Below are 21,500 nucleotides of genomic sequence, written 5' to 3' on the forward strand. Positions count from 1 at the left end.
AATTTCCGAATTGAACTGCCTTTAAAAGCCTGAAACTGGTGAACAGATTACATTTCACATTTCACATTGGGCATTAGACTCAGTTTCAGCATGCTAATTGGGATTCACTTTTCTCTTTTCATTCTCTGGAGAATATTTAGCTAATAATCTCTGTTTCTATCTATTGCTAGAATAGATTGATGAAGGTCAGTGGGACTATGCCTCCAGAAACACCATGAAATTCCACAAAACTGTAGGGTTGTGAATGGTTGTAGGAATTTGTTCTGTTCGAGGTCTGACAATACGTTTTCCTGGCTGTGAATACCTCATCCAAATAAAGCCAGTACAACAATGAAATGCCTCATTCAGCATCACCTTCACTTTCATTTGCCTAAAGAGGTACTCCATGTTAAGAAGAGACACTACAAAGCAGCGTATAATAAACACACCAGTATTAATGGATGGCTTGCAGCTGGAACAATCAGGGTTTCAGAAAGGTTAACAGCCAGCTGCAAACAGCCAGAGAGATGAAATGAATGCTATCAGCAGGGGAGAGATTGAGAGGAGCTCTGAGTGCAGCTGGAGAATACTGTTACTACTTTTATTTTTAGTCCAACAGGTGTCAGGATGGTTGGGCACAAGCCAGGCTCGAGACTGAAAATGAAAAACCACATTTCACTCTTCATCCAGTTCTGTCTGGCTCCCTCTTTAATCTGCTGGATATTCCCCCAGTCCAGAATGACAGCGTGCCACAGTATGTCTGCTAATCCTGTACAACCAGGAAGCTATATTATATAAAGAGTATGATATGTGAGTACGCTAAATCTCATCTCACTCAATAGGCTTAGAACACTGACATACTCCCGTACCTGGTGTAATAAACACACTTTTAAGCACAATCACATGCAGTGCTTGGCTAGCCCTCTGTTATATTCTGACTCATTGAATGCCCTTTCATTCTGGTTATCAAACTCTGTTGCGATTCAGACGCAGCACGCCCTGCTGCCCCCCCACAGAGCCAACTGCTGCTAATGAGAGTTTGCATTTAATTAGCTATTTAGCATAGAAGGCCCTGGGTTTTCCTTTGCATATAATCATCAACACACCCTTTTATTCATTACGATCGTATTAAATGCCATTTTCGTTAATCTGAACTCTTGATATCCTTAACGGGAATCATCTTAATAAATATAAACGGGAAATAACGGAGAGTTTGGCGTGTTATTTATTCTTTGTCAGAAATCAGTAATGTATGAATGAGTGAGACATGATGAACAATAAATTGTAATACTTATATTGTAATTTACTTCTTAACGTCAAACACAAGGATTTAACAGAAATCTGACTTCTTGCCGTCACCATCTTCTTTTTTGGAACCAGAAGTGACAAAAAAGGTGTCGGCCAAAGTACAATCGGATGCTGAAAAAGAAGTGTTTGGATACCAAATATGACCTGAAAAACACTGAAAAGGTTAAGGTGGAAAGACAAAAACGTGGACACGCTGTTTGGTAGAGACCTATTAATCCCATTTAACTTATCTAGCAATAAATAATGTTGATACGTATCAAATATGTTGTTTTTTAGGCTATTTAGAATTCTTGGGATAATGCACACACATAGATATTAATAGGGTTTTTTTTTTCAAGCATTTGGGTGAGCCCAGGTTGAAAGAGGAGATAAGAATCTCAGTAGATGTGAGAGAGGAAAGAGTAAAAGTAGAGATTATGGAAAGGAGAAGTGAGGGTATTTCTATGTAATCATTGTGGATCCACAGTCAATCTATTTAATCCCTCTAATCACATCGAGGGGGATCAGTCTGCAGGATAGAAACGTCTATTGTACAGTACAATACATGACAGGAGAGGATGAATTGAACTGAAAAAGCAAGGTAAACTTTTTGACACACCAGTAAAGTAAAAAGGACATAGCCTCATCATTTTCAGTTTAATATTTGTGATATATTTCTTAATTTGTGCCTTTACTGTGACATGTTAACATGCTTTGATGTTCAAATCGTGCTATTTTTCTGCATGTGCTGCAGCGCTACCTTTAGCCTCTGTCTGTAACCAAAGACCAGTCTGCTCTGATGGGTTAGTTGCCCTGCACTGTTGTAATTGGTCAACTGCTTAGAGATGTCGAGCCCCTTGCCAAATCATCTATAATGTTTTAAAAGCGCTAGCCAATAGAAGCACGAGTGTGACATAGTGGCTAAATAGGACCGCTCTAACCTTTACAACCATTTGTATTTTACACTGACTTGTTATAGGGCGAAGGGTGTCACCGTCAGTCTGACTCTGTGCCCAAAAGCCTGTTTGGCACTTTCACTTTGGTGAGCTCTTCACTAATGGAAAGAAAGGTTTACTTGTTTCTGAAGTAATGGTAAATGCGTAATCGTGTTTTGACACCAAAGTTATGGTAATGTATGCATTTATGGGATTATAGGTCTAAGTGGCAGCATTTAGAATGAGTAGAACAGTAGGGGTCCCAGGACACGGCCTGGCTCACACCACATCTGATGTTTTCGGAAATGTTATCTACGATTCTGACAAATCATTTTCTTCCAAAAATAAAAGATTTAAACTATTTCAGAACTATACCAAAGACACCGACCCATTTATAAAGGAGGCTATTAAATAGTTAAATAAAATGTAAAACATAGTTGCCAATAGTGTTGTAGGCAGAACTAAGGTGAAGGTGAATGAGGACACATATACTTACTACCATTATTACCAAAAACCATTTAATTCTTTACTACGGTTTTAGAAGCCAGATAAGTAAGGTTTGATTATTTAAACACTTCCTACTAGAAAAAGTTTTCTAAAAACCTTCTCCCCTAAACTTTCTTGAAAGCAGATAGGATGTCTGGACACCTGACATGCTCTTACACACAAATATCGGAAAAAGTAAATTCAGATTAGAATCAAACCTTATTTTATAAAGAATTGTGTTTTGGATGACAGAAAAATATGCAGTTTGGCCCTCCAAAATGATACTTTATGGAGGTAGAAACAAAAAGCAGCTTTACTTCAGCAATAAACAAACGAGAAGAATGATTTCCAAACCATCTAAATCTCTACTTTTTTACCCCCCATGGAATCCCACAGGAAAGGACAATTTATTTGATTTATTTATCACTGACGGATCCACCTATCGGAGCTCGGCATGTAATTTCACTTTCCATCCATCCTACCTGCTCTGAACACAAATTCCTATTTTGTAGCCAGTGTCAGCCAGGCAACAGTCCAACAGGCGGCTGATGCTCACTTTCAATTTCAGTAAGGCCTATTAAAGCCAGCTAGCAGGTCAGATAGCAGTGCATATCGGTCCTGTTTTCATCTAAGGACTGACACACACTCCGAAACTTCAATTTGTCTTAATACATCCCAAGAGTTTGGTTCTAATATAACTGACACTGAGCCAAAAACATAAAAAGCAACTGGAGGAGCTAAGAAAAGAATGGTTAAAAAATCTACAAACTCATCTCAATTCAGATACACAAACTTGGCATGGATCCATAAGGATAATGTATTTTGCAAACAATGACCTATATGATATTGTGAACATCTAACAATTTGGCTATGGCAACACCGGTGATTGATCAGATTTGACTTTTGTTGCTACATGAGTGTTACGTCTGATTAGTGTACATCAAAAAAGTATATCAAACATCATCAGTGTGTTGGCCATTTTAATGATCCTCATGTGCTAGTTTGAAGAGCTACATCATGGCCTCAGTAGGTGCACCGGCTATTAAAGCACATTTTCGTAGAGGCAAACTTTCCTACTACAATATCTGTGTCAGTCCTGGACATCATTGGACCCAAAAATACTTTTTACTAGCATTGGGAAAGAGACGTCTGTTAACTACATCAACTAGCAGTACAAACACTTTTATAGCCCTTAATTAAATCATTAGGGTCTTAAGACGTAAAATGCCCGAATCCAGCATTATTTTCTCTCTCCATTCATTTGTCCGAGTCAAGACTTTTTTGGAGGCAGGGCTCTATAGGTCCATCTACGGGTAATCTAGCTAGCTTGTGTCACTCTTCTTTGGCTTCATGCGCCACTGAACAACGTTCATAGGAATGAACGGGGTCCCGCCTCCAACGCTTTATCCAGTTATCTTTATACATCCATGAGCTACAATCATAAAGATTGCTTAATTGAAACTGGTTTATATGCTTTGCAAAATGATTTAATTCAACTTTAATCTGCAGAAGAACAGATGATCCTTCCAGTATGGCTAAACATAAACATCATGTAGGAGGTTTCTACAGACGTTTATATCCCCCTTGTGTCAAATAATTGGCTAAAAAGGAGGGTTTTCAATTGGAAATCCCTGCAATACATAAAGACAATGGGGTAAGCAATAAGGTTTAGTATTCTTTATTGTCAGATCGAGCCCGACATTCTTCTTGCATCACGGCAACTCCATTTGCAACGTCAAATATGACAAATATTTAAGACAAGAAGGGAACAATCATTCAACAAAACATCACGATCACTGAAGAGATACATGCCCAAGACCCTTTGGCATACATTTGAGCTGGGATTTAGCTCTGTATTTAATTTGAGGATTGACTGGTTCACAAAAGTAAGCTTCAGTCTGACCTTATTAAATTGCGGGACCTGTATCTCCGTTTTGCTTTTGCTGGCCCTCAAAAGATTGACCTACAATCTTTGATCAGATTTTCAATTGGAAAATGTGGAGCAGTTTTGAATTTAAAGCGGAAGACAAACACTTGAACCATGTACTGTAGTATATCAGGACTGTAGAACACTCAGAATCACAGATGTAAACAACAGAAAAATAATTTGTCTACTCGCCCTGAAGGACCAGCGGCGGCAGAGAAAATAGATTCTTTGTTTTGTTTTATTTAAAGTAAGAGCAGCATGCGATACTCACAACATGAAGTCCTGCTCCCAACATGGCTGGTCCCCTCGGACTGTGATGGTTGTACTCTTCACATTTTGCACCTTTAAAGTGACATAGGCGTTGAATTTGTCTGAAAAAGAAAAAAAAACATTGGTCTTTATCTGAACATATTTGTACCTTTGCAGACTTAAGTGACCCATCCCTCTTTATTGATTGAACTTCAGGAAAAATAAATTCCCTACACATAACAATACAGTAAACAGATATATTTTTTTAAGCTGAAAAGCATCTCTTAGCGCATAAAAAGGAGGAGAGATTCATGGAGGCTAAAAAATAAAAAAACATGAGGGTTTTTAAAAAAAGGGACAAATAATGAACCCAATAAATACATAACACTGACATACAATTAGCTAGCTAAATATTTTTAATTCAGAATTTATTATTATACAAATTAACTGATAAACAGCTGCAAGTTATGACCAAAAACCACATAGCTTATGCAAATATTAGCCTTTGCAATACATTAGGGATTTTCCTTTCCATCACAGAACAGTGCAAAGACCATAAACCACTGTTGGCAGAATTTTTGTGCAGAATAGTCAGAGAGCATTGATGAAGTGAAACTCGTATTAAAGGCAATAAACATAAACACAAAAACATTCTCTATATGTAAAATGCAAATATGAAATATGAAGAAGAAGAATCTGAAAGGTAAAGATGCATCACAAATATGAAGGAAGACAATTTAATCTTCCGCTGAAGAAGTAAACGACAAAGACAGGAATGAACAACTGCATGTTAGATAACTGATGTGTTCCTTTTTAATAAGACCCATTTGCTTGTCACTACTAGCTATAAAAGCGCCAAATAGGGAACACTTTGTCCTTAAAACAAAAGCCACTTCAGGTGAGGAACAAAAGTCAAACGACATTTTCTCATCACACACTGATGGCTGTCTAGAGACCTATAGCACTCTGTGCTTCTTTTATATGCCACAGGTCAATACTCACTGATAAGTAATGCTTAATGTATTCATATTTTGTCTTGTCAAAGCTACACTTGGTTATTCTACAAAGCTCAGCTAGTGCAAAGATAAGAACCGTCTCTCTTTTTCCTGGAAGTTGCTCCTTGCTGTCATTGAAGGTTTGGGATAATTATTCCACTATGTTGGTATTGAGAAGCACTTTGATGTTAATGGCTACATCGAAGGTTGTCCTTTTGTATTCTACTGCACTCTACTGCACCCATTCTTGAATAGTTTTTAAAAAAAAGATGTATTGTGGATGCGGCATAGGTGCTCATTTAATAATCTAGTACTAAAAGTAAGGCTGGGTATGTGTTAGCGGCTGGCTCTGATATTTGACTCTATATTTGCCATAACAAAAAAACGATAGTAACCATGAAAAAACAGAAATTACTTTAAATTGTCAGGAATGATATATGGTTATTTTCTCGTCAACAAAAACCTCTAATGGCAGCAGGTACAGCGTTAAACTGTTATATTCCTCATTCAAATGACTGTTTACCTTTTACACATTGGGGTATGTGGGAGAGAAACTCCCTCTGGTGGGAACTCTGGGATTTCAGCCTTTGCAGACCATTTGCATGCACAAAAACCTCTAAAACAAATGAAAGGAAAGGAAAAAACCCCAAAAGCATAATAACCAGAGTGGTATGTTTGCCTTTAGAGAAGGACTTCATCCCAATGTCCTCCTAAGAGACAACAACTGTGTGTGTGTGTGTGTGTGTGTGTGTGTGTGTGTGTGTGTGTGTGTGTGTGTGTGTGTGTGTGTGTGTGTGTGTGTGTGTGTGTGTGTGTGTGTGTGTGTGTGTGTGTGTGTGAGCCACCGACCACCTAATCCCTGCTTGATCACCTGGCTCAAGTAGCCCACTCTTCACAGGGACAGAGAGCAGAGTGTATGCAGTGTTCGTGTGTGTGTTCGAGTGTGTATCAGTGTGTGCCTGATTATTTTCTATGTCCTCAATCTTACATCCACTTTATTTTGAAAAGGGCCAGTGGAGCTGAGGGCAGCATCAGTGGATTTGGGGAACAGATGAGGTGAGGGAGGTGATCATCGAGCAGCATATATTAATACATTATGCCCTGGGTTTTGATCCAATACACAGTTTCCAATTTGGATATGGTCTAGCAACAAATCCTTTTTTACTAAAATGCAGTCTGCAAATACTCTATGCCTTACACAACAGTTTTGTACGTGCAATACCACTTTTATATCTGTATGATTACATATTTAAAAAGTACAACTAGCCGCTGGTTAGCTAACTTATTATAAATTCTTTACATCCTGTATTGTTAGACATACTAAATTTCAGCTTTTTAGGGTTTGTACATATCTATATGTTATGTCGAGTGCCTACTAACCAATAAGCTGTTAAACAAGAAAACACAGTTTTTTTGTTGACTGCCAAGGTGGGCCATATGTTTCTCGCAAGCCAATAATAGACAGGGCTTCTTCAGGGAAAATACAAATATATACCAATACATTAGCATAATATTATTTATATGAACATAAATGCATTTGATAAGATTCACACTTGATTAAATGCACCCAAATGAAAACCAAAAACACTAGACATCAATATGACTTTTTAAATTCAAGCCAAGTTTTGTTATGGACATTAAAGTAAAAAGATGAGAAAAGAATGTAAAATATGACACCACACTTCTAAATATGTTGATATGGATTGCTTAAACAATGCCACGATTCAATTTTCGGTAGTTCAATAAAAACAGGATCAGACCACAGAATATCAGCCTGGAAAATGGCCAAGTCAGAGAGACATGGTCCCTAAAGTAAGTCATTACTTTGCATGACGGCCTGGAAATACATCATTTTCCTGTATTTCTATTGTTTAAAAAAGGAAATCTATTGTAAATGCAATCAATCTCACTCCACAAATGTTCCAGCACAAAGGTAGGTAGTAGGTAGTCAAACCTTTTCCTGCAATACATTTGATTAGGTTTGCAGGGACTTTACTTATCCTCTAAATCAATGTTGGTGTTGTATATAGAAGTGTTGCTTATGTGTAACCAATTTCTTTCTCTAATTCCCCCTGGAGCGCTTTGTTGATGACACCATCCTGCTTAAGCAAAGAGAGCAGGGTATCACAAAGCTGAAGATACATCACCGGGAGAGGAAACACTCCAACCGACAGAGTACAGGACGACCCCTGCATTTTATAATCCTTATTTATGCAGGGAGCTTGACTAAGCACTTGACCTGCTTCATATTCATATACACTTCAACATGTTCACACACCTGGGAGCTTCCCAGGAACAGTCCTTGTATGAGGAAGCTCTACCAGCTCCCATAGATTAATGACACAAATATCAACGCGAAGAATCCGATTTTATTCGGTTAGCCATGGAAAGGAATTTTAGCTTAACTAGTAATGTGTTAACACAAACATTAATTTCCCAGTCTGGACGTTTTGTGTCACTCCATACTCCAGGTCTTGAAAAAGCAACCAAAAGCAATACAAATGGTTGTAGATATACAGTAAATTCCACATTGGAAGGTGCTCTAAATGTTAGGGAAAAATAATCTTAAATATTATCAACTATTACATACCTGTTTATTTATTTTGCCAAGGTACAACAAGACTCGAAAATGTTCCATACACAAGAGGAATACTCACACATTTTAATTAACGCGTTCATTTTGCTAGCTAGATTTTAACATCCGTACCACTTTCATATCTGTCTGAAAAATATAAAGCTACAACCAGTAGCTGGTTAGCTTAGCACAAAAGGGGGAAATAAGTGTAAACAGCTAGCCTGGCTCGGTCCAAATGTATTCCAATCTGGACCTCTAAAGCTTACTATTTAACATACTTTTTTATTATTTAATTTGCTATTGAGTACTAGGCTCTTCCAAAAGTTTCCGTATATTGGAGGAATCAATCACATTTCAATAAAATGGGCTAATTTTGCTAGCTAGATTTAAACATCCGTACCACTTTAATATCTGCAGGATAAATATAAAGATACAACCAGCAGATGGTTAGCTTAGCTTAGCAACCAAAGGGGAAATAAGTGTAAACAGCTAGCCTCGTTCCGGCCAAGTGTATTCCTAACCTGACCTCTAAAGCTTACTAATTTACATACTTTATGTTATATTTGTTGGATTTAATATGTATTCAATGTCATATTTGTCAAATCCCAACGGACCTTGAATTGGAGTTTGTTCGGGACCAACTTTCTTTTACAAATATGCCAACATTTTAGATAAAACACATATTTTAGATTGGTATCCAGACATGTAAAGGGACTTCTCATTTATTTCCTTCATAAAAATATCCAAGACGGAAGCAGTGCTATTTATAAAACCTAGAATTTTTTCTGGTGTCGCAAATATAATATCACGTGTAGCTTTTAGGTCAACCCACCCATCACTTTACTTCACTGATACTTCATATGTCATGGACAAATCAGACAAATATCCGATCTTGAAAAAGCAAGCAAGTCATAAATATGGTTGTCAATCATTAAACATATCAATAGCACATTGGCTTTAAATGTTAGAAAAAGGGGAAAATACACCTCTCATAATCTTAATTTAAATCTACTAAATGTTTTTTTTTATTGTTAATGTAGTTAATGTAGTACTAGACATTTTAATAAAATGTGCTAATTTTACATATCTATAATATGAAGCTAAAACCAGTCGCTGGTTAGCCTAGCACAAATACTGGAAATAAGTGTAAACAGCTTGCCTGGCTCTGTCCAAAAGTGCTCCTAGCTGGACCTCTAAAGCTTACTAATTAACAAAGGATGTGTTTTATTTGTTGTATTATATATGTATATGATGTTTTATTTGTCAAATCAAAATGTGAATTTGGATTATGAGCTGGACATTCTTTTAAAAATACAGTAAAAACATTTTACAGATCAATATTGAGTTGTCTTTGGCTACCCCGACATGTAAGGCTGCGAATTTATGAACATGGATTTTCTTCCGGATGTGACAACTATAATGTGAAATATCTGTCAAGGCGCCCATCAGAGCTCAGCAGTAATGGCAAAGGCAGAAGACAGGGGGTGAAATGGTTAATAGGGAATAATCCATCATTCACTTAAGGTGGTTGCCAGGTCTGTTATTAAAGGGACAAGTGGACTGACAGGTTGCAGACAGCTCCATTTACTGCCTGAGCTAACAGTGGTCAGAACATTTTTTTTTTAACACAACGGGAAAAGTAACGAAAGAAAGCAGAAAGCAAATGGAATAAAACTGAGGAAAAAAATACATTGTATATATTTCGCTTTACCTTTGACACCACCAGGGTTGTTATAAAAGACGGCACTAATTAGACATCCAAAGATGCTTGATTGCACGCACACATATAAATAGAGACACCTAACTGTGGTGGGGAGGACATATCACAGCATGCAGCCGGACCCTCTTGGGGAGAAGCCGGCATCATTTATAATTAAGTGGCAATGACTTATGAAAATAAATAAGTTATACACAGTTTTACATGGACGTACGCAGTGTGGCCAGGCGAGATGACATTTACTAGGCTGTCTAGAGTAATGAATACTCTATTAAGGGAGGGGGTGGAAGGGACCGGAGAGGGAGCGAAGGAGAGTCTCTGATGAAGGAGGCTCTGGAGATATTGAACTGAGAACTAAATTATTTTGGTCTCACAAGTGCAAACAGACAGGGTTTGTTTTTTTACGGCTGATCTCAACATCAATATGGTGTTGAAACCTGCATTTATTCCTATTTTTCTATCCTGAACCCAGTTTCAGAGCCTCCAAAGACCACTATTTTGGTTTTATGTGGCATTGTAGTCTGAATGCTCTTATTAACACTGTTTTGAGCGGCAGCAGACATATTATTTCAGCAAACAAACTCTGATAAGACTACTTTGCCAGCAATAAACCTGAGACAGACAAAGGTAGTTGGCACAGACTGTGAGAAGAGGAGAATGTCAGGCAACTAAAGAGCCACATATCTTTTCTCAAGAGGTTGTTGGATACCAAAACTTAACTCTAAATGAATGTTAGTGTTTTTAAGAAGGCATTTTTTTTACTAACATGTTGTTGAGGGTTTGGCACCTTTCGGAAAATATGGGATTTTTTCTTTTAGGCAGGACACGATAAATGTTCTTAGACAATAGCTGTTTAGTTTAAAAATAAACTAAGGTAAATAGTTTTGGTCTGCAATAAGCAGCAGATGGAGTACAAGTCAGACAGCGCAGCCTCATTACATCATAGCACGATAACTATTACTACCTATAAGCAATGCATCAGGTATGAAAAACATCATGATTTCCCTTTCTTATTCACATTTCCTGTTTTGTTTGTTTTCCAAAGCAGCTTGAGGTTCAAACTATAGTTTCTGGTTAAAATCTCGCTTCACAAACTTTTAATTCAGAGGGCTGAAAATAAGGCAAGTAGTAAAATGACCCAAAAGGCAATATCGGTTGTTATGGTTTACATAACTTAAATCAGAGGCAAAAGGAGTATGACATTAAAAGACTAGTTACAATTGCTGTGAAATGATTACTTTCCACTTGAACAATCTTTCTGCGTCAGCCCCCATGTTTGGACCATGCCCATCATTTGAATAAAGTTCATTTTGACCACTTCTACACACCTGTACAGTTTTGCGACTATATTTGCATGCTGCTATGCTGTAACGCTGACAAAATCTGTCCAGTCAAACAAAGGACTTTCACATTCATTACCTTTTTGGGTGTGACACTGCTAACTGCTTTTCACTGCTAACATCACTGCTACGACTCTTTCCTGCCCTTACACACCAGCTGGACTACTTGCAAGTGCTATCCTCCAGCCTAATACTTTTTGATGACAGTGCTGTGTTTTCCATTTGACTTCCTCTGCTTCCTTTCCCTCTTTGCTCGTCTACACATCTGCTAAGGTTCAGACTCATTAGCCCATCACTGTTCCCAGAATGCTACACACCTACTCTGATTATCCTCTTCCAAGTCTCCTGTATTTATGTCCACATGCTCCACTCCCAAGAAAGTGTATCGCTTATGTCTCGTGATACAAGCCATGCATATCTAATTCTGCCAATGTTTTACTATTGTAGGAATATTTCTATGGTAATATTATATGTAAATATGTATTAAATACAATTATTTAATGCTTAAACAACACAAACACAATTCAGTTCAACTCCACTCTTTTGGGATGGAAGCAGAAATCTCAGAATTGTAAGCATTGATCTCAATGAAGGTCTGCTCTAAATATCACAGCAATCCATCCAATAGTTGAAGGTTGGCCCACAGTTTTAGGCCAACAGACTGCTTGACATATCAGGATAATGTGCCTTAAATCATCTAAAGTATTATACTGACACATTTACCGGCCAAAATCTCTCAAGGGGGTTCTAAGAGGGTTTCTTTGGCACAGCAGCCAGTCCCCCCAGGCTAATAATCTATTGCTTTTACTATTAAATAATCAGATCATGTTTCCCAAACTGGGGCAAAAGAGTGGGACAAAGTCTACTAGTCTGGTCCGCCCTGAGACTAATAATCATGTCACATGACATACTCTGAATACTCTCTATCACCTAATTGTAGGGGTTTTACAGCCCAGAGTGGAAAAAATGTTTGTTTTAAATCTACATACATAGCTCTATTCCTTCCCGTGTGTGTCAGAAAGTTGTAGCAAAGGACGGAAATATAATCCATAGCTGAAATAAATATAGATCATGCCCTGCTTTTTGTTGTATACATCTTAAAATGATCCTTCTTCAATATTTTTCAAGTTACAAGAGAGGTATACTGATTCTGAAAGTCTGTTTACTTTTACAGTAAACCAAGCGATGTTCATGGTATTAAAATTAAAAGGGGCCCTATTATGCTTTTTGGACTTTTCTCTTTCCTGTAGCATGTTGTATAGGTTTTTGTTAAAGTCCACACCAGAGGGAATTTCTCTCCCACATACTCCCTCCGGTGCCTGAAATGCCTCCATTGGACTCCATTGGTTTACTTCCATAATAGTAACATCACTACGTAACAATCTTGCTCCTATTTGCTAGCGCTCCAACACATTGTAATTGATAGGCTAAGAGGCGGGACATTTCTAAGCAGTTGACCAATCACAACAAAGCAGGCCAGCTAGCCAATCACAGCTAACTGGGCTGTGGTTTCAGACAAAGGGTGAAAAGAGGAGCTGCAGCACAGGCAGTATGAGAAAAAATAAAGAGCTTTTTGAACATCAAAGCATATAAACATGTCTCAATAGAGGCACAAAGCACACATTTTAACCTGAAAATGAGCATAAGAGGGCACCTTTAAGTTAAATTGAATGATTCAAAAGGGAGGAACCACAGAATAATTCAATGAAAGGGTATTTCTACAGTAGCTCTGACTGTACAGTATCAAAACCATCACTCATGTCCAGATTTATGAACCCTGGGGAGGCCAATCAAATCTCCTACTTCCGCTCTGAAAATCTGCTCTGAGATTGTAGGCCAGAGGCGGCCAGGGAGAAATCATCTCCTGTATCTGGAATCTGTCTCCTAAAGACACTGATGGATTTGTCTCGCTCTTCTTATTTATGCCACGATGACATGTTGTCATTTCAGGCTAGCAGGTGGCCCTTTGTCTATGATGATCTATTGATTTTCTTCTCTTCTACTCTGGCTTTACTTTTTTCTCTCCCACTCATTGCTGTTGTTCTCCCCTCATCCGAGCCTGGAGAAATGATAGTACAAACAGCTGCTGTCCACAAAGAGGAAAAATGGGAGGAAAAAAAGCTTGACGTGTACAAAGGATGTTCCACTCTTGACTTGCTGCTTAGTTTTTGATGCAGAGGAACTGTTTGAAAAATCTATCCAGCTGTGGTTATCCTATGTTACACATATACTGAGGACATTTAAGTACATGACCCCGATCAGATTCAAATTTGGGCTCTGCAAGAACACAGCTAGGTACAGGTCACACATAGAAAAACACTGATCATCTAGAGAGTGCAACTGCACACTGACCAGCAGGAAGTATACCTAAACTATTGTGGGACATCAACACCTTAATAAAGAAAAGGAAACAACGTTTTGTCCCAACTTAAAGAGAGCTGTTCAATGAGGATGTTGTCAAATTAAAATAAGATGTTACATTTATCCAAAATAAGGAACTCAAATCTTCCCACATTCCACATATAAGAAAGTCAAAATTGTACGTGATGGGCTAAGGAGTGGGACATCTCTAACGGTTGACCAATCATAACAGAGCCGACCAATCAGGGCAGAATTGGCTCTTGTTTCATCCAGAGGTTGAAAAGAAAAGGCCTTTTTGAAAATGAAAGCATTAAAGGCACAAAATATAATTATGAAAACTGAAAACGAGCATCATAGAGCACAGTATAAAGCCACTAGCCACATTGTCTCAATCCCAGCTCGAGCCACATATAACTCAGATGGAGACTATTGAGAAATAACACAAACGTCCCTGTTATAGTGATGTACACACCTCTCAATATACAAACATCAACATATATTCAGTATGATGGATTAGCTCTTACCTGGAGGACCGTGTAGTTTGGCCTTTTTCACTGAAAAAGAAAATGAGAAAAACACAGATTAGTGACTTGATAAATAGATTTGTTTTGTTTCTCTTGATTTTCTTTCTGCATTGTGTTGATGTAGTAACATTCTTATCTTGGTTAAATCTATATTAAGATGTTTTCTCACCTGCACAAATGCTGCTTCTTACCTATTACCTTTCTATCAGTATTATGTATTCTGTGCACATAATTTAAATGATGTCAGATAGAATAGCTGAAATACTAAATACATAATTTTCCTTTTCCTTAACTAAATATAGGAGAATAATATCCCCCAAAAAAACAGTTCAGTTCAATTGGTCCAGTTAGGCGCAACAGCATTTTGGCATGGTTAACTGTAAACAAAAAAAACAGTACAAAGGATTTTAAGTGCTGCAGTGAGGTTTTAATATTTAATATTAATGAAAGGCTTAGTTGTGCTGCTTGGTAAGCCGACAGAAGGCCTGTAAATTAAAGATGTAATCAAAATGTATTCTGTGGGAATTCACATTTAAACAGATATATTAAGTATCATTTTTCATCCTGTTGGTGGATAGATGCATTGTTTGTAATACACATGACAGTGAACCTGAATTATTTCATTATAGAGTGATGTTGTTGTTTTTACCAGCAAAGCTACTCTATCAGTGTTTATGGTCAAATAAAACCACTTCACCTCTTGTAGCACATACAGACTTGTACATTCCTTAAATCAATATGGTACTCCTCATTTTAAGTTCCAAAAGTGTTACCTTTATAGTGACACTGAATCAAATTCCTTCATGTCATGTGAAAAGCCAAACCAACAGAGAATGATGCTAACACCAACTAATATATATTAGGGTGACCAGACGTCCTCTTTTGCCCGGACATGTCCTCTTTTTATGTCCTGTCCGGAGCGTCCGGGGGGGTTTTATAAATTCATGAAAACGTCCGGTTTTCAGAGTTTTTCATGGAACCATTAAGCGTGTACTTAAATTGAATGGCGCTTTGCACAGAAGTCTACTGTACTTAGACTTCCCCCCCAACAATCGCAAGTGTCCTCTTTTTCGCCACCTCAAATCTGGTCATAGGCGCCGATACCGTGGGTGCTTCGGGGCCCGAGCACCCACGGAGATTGCCGAGCACCCACGGAGATTTAACCGCACACACGGAGATTGTCGAGGGTCGGGCTTTAAACTTTTTAGAGCACCCACCGGCAGAAACATAAATCGGCGCCTATGAATCTGGTCACCCTAATATATATATGATATATAGTTTTAGTAGGTATTTTTGCACTCATATTGATTCTCCTACAGTACTTGTAACAAATAATATATGGTTCAAAGATTTATATAAAACCATAGACGGACTGTAGATTGAGCTACACGGTAAGAAAGTAAAACATAGAAGCTAGCACCAAGCTAGCATTGGTGAAGACAACACCATAGTTATAAATATTACATTTTCAACTTACATTCATTTTGTGAATTGAAGCATGTCTCTTAATGAATGACAATGTTTTCTGTGTCTTTTACATGTTTAAATAGAAGGCTAAGCATACTCCTATTAGTTACCGCTGTTCTCCTTCTATGGAGCTAATTCTCTTTGCTAGCAGGTTAGCTATAGCAACATAAGCTGGTCGTATTTCTTGATGGCTGCATTGCACAATGATTGATGTAACAGAGCTCTTGTAAATTGTAATAGTTCCACCTGTGGTGTTTGTTGGGATAACAAGATTGTTAGACTTTTAACAGGAAAACAAGGGGAAAAAGCAAACATATATTACAACCAATGCTCTTTGAATTGTAATGATGCGGAAAATATTACATTGGTTATTTTGTACTTTATTTTGTTGCGTAAGTTTTATTTATATGTCTAATTTGTATATACATTTATTGTGAGTAGTATATACTATTCTACATATAGAATACTTCATATATTGTATAGCCACTATAATGCTACTCAACTTATTTGGACAGCTTCTTTTACAATGCTCCAATTAAAGTCAAGTGAAGTCATATTCCTTCTTTTTGTATTTATTGTTTTAAAACAGTACCTCTTCAGACTTTCCTTCTCATGTTAAATTGCCCCTGGTAGATCAAACTCATCATCAATTAGTGAGAGAGATTTTTGTGTGCAAAAACTCAGATTAGGTCAAATTTAAATTGCCTGCACCACCCAACAGCACAACATAACGAAATGTGAATGTGTACTTGACAGTGTTACTCCAAAATTCAAATAATGTATAGGAAGTAAGAAACGTTTATTTTTTAAAGCAACAAGACGTCAAAAGTGCATCACAAAAAATAGGGAATATTAATAAAGACATAAAAAAACGGAAAAAAAAACAACGAACAGTAACCTCAACGATGACTCCCAAAAAAACAACATGATATACAGACCAACATAAAGAAATACTTAAAATGACAGCTCGGAGTTCTAACACAATGCAGCACAAAGTGTCTTGAAATGCCAAAGTGTCTTGAAATGCCAATGTGTGCTCGGCCTTAGGCTAAAAAGTGAATCACAATGCAATTAGCAATGTAATTAAGCCCCCAGGAGATCTGTAATGGTCATTTTATTATGCAGCAGTATGACAATTATTGCCCTTTTGAGGTAATTTAGTTATTTAAATTAGGTTTAAATGCATACTCTCGCTGGGGGAGATCAATATGTTTATTCAATCAAAGTCCAAAATCATGAAATGAGATAAGAGAGAGTGACACAGAGGGAGGAAAAGATCGTTAACAGGTCATTTATCTTACGCTGTCAGCACAGCTTGCCTTTTGTGTCACTCGTGCCAGCCTGGCGGAGGCACACAGGAAGCCCGGTGGCCTCTTTGTTTGAGTGCCAATCGGCTTCCACAATATCTATGTGAATGGCCTGACACTGTGCAAAAGACTCAGTGATGTTACAGAGAGTCACTGAGAAAAGAACCTTAGAGAAAAACATTTAAATATGTAACTTTATGGATATTATAACCACTGTCTTCTTTAACCTAATCTAATTTCATGTTGAGCATTTTGTTCAAGTTTGAACCTAAACTTGTGGAATAGGACGTGTTAACATAAGATTAAAACATGATTTTGGAAAGTTAAATTACCCACAATAAAAAGTCTTAAAAAATAAAGGTCTTTAATTTCCCTTTTAAAATAGAAAGGGATCCATCTTACTACATACAGTGGTACACATTGGAACAAAATATAAGGCAGTCACTGAGGGGTGCTTGTTTATGTATGTCTTTATGAAGAGGTCAAATGACTTAAAAATAGCTGTAGGGTAATGGATATTGTAATATGTGTCAAAATTCTCTAGCTGTAGCACTCTTAATCTTCACTTTTGAGGTAGCTTGATATAAAGAGAGTTGCAGTAAGCCACTGCAATAAAAGCGTGTATCAAACTTTGCCAACATTCTAAAGAGACTTTGTTAAAATTGGAAATAAAATCAAGTCTAAATTACAAAGAACTAGGACTGACTGATTAAACAAATATTGTACAATTGTATAATATATATACAGTATACATAAACAAAGCTTTTTTATTATTATTATTATTATTATTATTATTATTATTATTATTATTAAATAATTATCTATTTAAGTGTGAACCTGGACATTATGGTGACTAACAAAGTTTCGAAGAATGAAAATGTATAAAGGAATTATGAATGGGACAAGGAAGTTTCCTGGAGGAAAACCAAAATTAATATTAAAACTAACAGCTAGCTTTGAGGAAGAGTATGAGCAAAATCACTAGGGAGATCAAAAAACATAGATCCAATAAACTATATGTCAAAGTATCCAAGCATATTTATACATTTCCATGATCAACTGAATATAATGAACAGTAGCAATAAAGTTGTAATCCGAATAGGCAAACAAGGATCGTTAGATTGGGGTGAACAACATGGTTTAGTCACACAATACACCATACAGTGAGATTTTTACACGTTTTGCTTGAATGTAAAACATGTTAAAAAAGCTCAAAATCTGCATGCTATCTTCTTAAGTATAAATATGATACATTAATACCGAATGGTTCTCCAGAAAAGAGAACGTAAGGACATTGATCTGTTTGAAACTACTTGTAAGAGTAAATTGACATTTGCTGTTTTGTGTGATTTTGTTGATCCCGGTTTTTGGTTAAGTAGAGAGTAGGGTCAGACTTCACACATGATTGTTTTTATTTGCGTTGCGATGATTACAAGCCCCTTTAGGATTTATCTCTGTTCGGTCACTGTGCAAATATGTAAAAATAATGGTCCTGCCAAAACACACAAATATGACGGTATTCTCTTGAAGCCTAGAAGATGCTGCTCTCCACTCTGGCACTCAGTGGTTCAGTGACGTAAATTAAATCAACAGCATTCAATGTAAACAACTGCTGCTTTTTACCCTTTCAGAATTCCGTATATGCATTGTATTAGTCAATCAGAATATGACATTTTTGACACTTAGTTAGCCTCAAACTTTTTAAATTAACTTCGGAAGGCAATGATGTCTTGCAAACCAACTCTTTTATAGAGGTCCTTTTGTACTTTTGTGGGGGTTTCCCTTGCCTTTAGTATGCTATATAGGTTTTTGTGCATGTAAATAGTCGGCAAAGGCTAAATTCTGAAAGGTTTAAATAAACTTTACTTCAGTAAAAAAGGGGCATCACAATGTTACACTTGTATTTCTATTGGCTATCGCTCCAACACATTGTACATGATTGGCTAAAAGGCGGGACATTCCCGACACATCTCTAATGGGTTGACCAATCACAACAGAGCCAGCCAGCTAACCAACCAGAGCAGACTGGGCTCTTGTTCAGACAGAGGGAGAAAAGAGCAGTTTGAGAAAAATAAAGACCTTTTTGAACATTAAAGTATGGACCAATGTCGGAGAAGAGGCAACAATACAAATACGAACGTGAAAATGAGCATAATAGGTCCCGTTTAAACTCTGTACAATTTGACCACCCAGAATAAAATCAAAACAAACAAGAAGCAGAGGTCAGCATCCCTCTGTGCGACACTGATGGTGAGCCTGATCAAGGCTGTACAGCAAGCCAGATATCAGACACGTGTCCGCTAGAGTGATTGTAGGATGCGTGCTGCGGGTGGTGGGATAATCTCCCCGAGCTAATGCCTTAAGCAGGGCTGAAATCTACCAGACCCTGTTGTATTGTACTGAGGATGAACAACAAGAAGATCTGAACATATCAGAAAGCAAAAACAATGTTTGAGAATAAGGAGCAGTTCACTTTTGCCCTTATGGGGCACCCAAGGCTTTTTTTTAAGCTCATACATAAACTAAAGACATTGAGGAAAGAAGGGGCTTTTTGAAAACAACAGATTAATGTTCACATGATGATTCATGGATTTAATGCCTGTTGCTGAAAAGATGTAAAGTATGATATCATGTCATAACCACATTTGTATTGTCAGTGTATGCTACATATTGTCAACTATATGTCACACTGTCATAATTATGTCATTACACCATTTCACTTTTTTTAACTTTGTGATTTGAGGTTTTATTGGTCAATATTTCTATGACGTTTCTCTTTCAGACATAGTGAGACATCAATATCTCCAATGTCTTCTATCATTTTTCTCTTCTCATCATGCTATATTTGTGCTGAATCAGCATATGGTCACAATTTCTTAGGTCCAAACACAAATTTTAGTCACGGCCACCACCTTTGGCAAATGTCATCTCATGGACAGTCACCAAGGAAAACATTGACCGATACCAATGTATAACCAATACATTGGTGCATCTGCAACTGCAACGGTAACCCATGTCAAAATTCTACACAAGGCTAACAGTCATCAACATAGTAACTTGTTTTCTATAGTAACTGTGATTATAGACTGACATTGAAGAAATAATCACAGTTGACTAATTATATTACAATGGCATAATGATTACATGTCATTTCCACTGTGTTAAATCCGACTGCGACAACTTAAAGGCCGCTCTAGTGGCCCTAGTTTGATCTCTTTGAAGTGATGTTTGGAAGTGTGGCTTTGAAGCTCAAGGTCGGAAATAACCTCTCAGAGGTGAATTAAAGATGGTTTTTAGCCCCTGAAGCCTCATATCCTCGCAGTGAGATAACACACAGGCTTGGTTTTTGTGGGGGGGGACTACCTTGCTGAAACCACACCACGTATATGAGAGCTGGTTGATTATTCCACCGATTCACCAGTCTTTTCCAGTGGTGGATATTAAATGTCTTAACTAAATTCCATGGTTATTGATCTAGCAGCTGTTGAGACATTTTACTTAAAGCATATATGTGAACCCCATAGTTAAGCAAAAAGAAATCACTAAAATGAGTAGGATTCATCATCTGGGGACCATGAATGGCTCCACCAACTTTTGGGCCAATCCACACAGTTGACCCATGACTGATATTTCAATCCATAAAGCCACGCCATAAGACTGATTATACTATACTTCCCTTGACACCTGTGTATATAAAATATTCTATACAAGCTGAATAAAATCATTTCTAGACATTTCGTCTTCATGGACAAGTGGTGGCAACCGTTGAGTTTTTGGGCAGTTACTAAACCCCACACAGCTGTTCTGACCCTTAATCTCTTGATTTCTACATTGGTATGAGTGCAAAGGAAACAGATTTTCCCTGCAGGTCTTAAAGTAAAACATTACTTATCAAGCATCAATTTAATCCTTGTTCTTTACTCATTTATTGAGCGGGAGCAGCAGACCTGAAAGGCTCAGCAGGCAGACAGGTGTGGACATGATCATTGCCATTACAAGAGGCCAGACAGTGGGTCTATTTTTAGCTCCAGTCCTTCGACTCATAGTGGCTTTGGGAGTGTGGAGGTTGTCAACCTGGTGGCCATGTCATTAACACCCTCTCACTTCCATTAAACAACAGCCCCTGCAGACCTCGCCAAGCCAACCTGATATATACAACTGCTGTCTTTGTGTCCGTACATGTATGTGTGTTCGTCAGTATAAAAAAGGACTGAAGTCTGTTTGATGTATATGTGTATGAATGCATATATGCTACTGTCTTTCTTAACACTTTGCTGAAAGTTACGTTACTTAGTCTGGTTTCAAGTTGTCATAGAGTTTCAGAAGAATTCAAGAAATACCCTATATGATA

This window comes from Eleginops maclovinus, chromosome 12 (assembly GCF_036324505.1).
Source record: "Eleginops maclovinus isolate JMC-PN-2008 ecotype Puerto Natales chromosome 12, JC_Emac_rtc_rv5, whole genome shotgun sequence".
Classification (NCBI taxonomy): domain Eukaryota; kingdom Metazoa; phylum Chordata; class Actinopteri; order Perciformes; family Eleginopidae; genus Eleginops; species Eleginops maclovinus.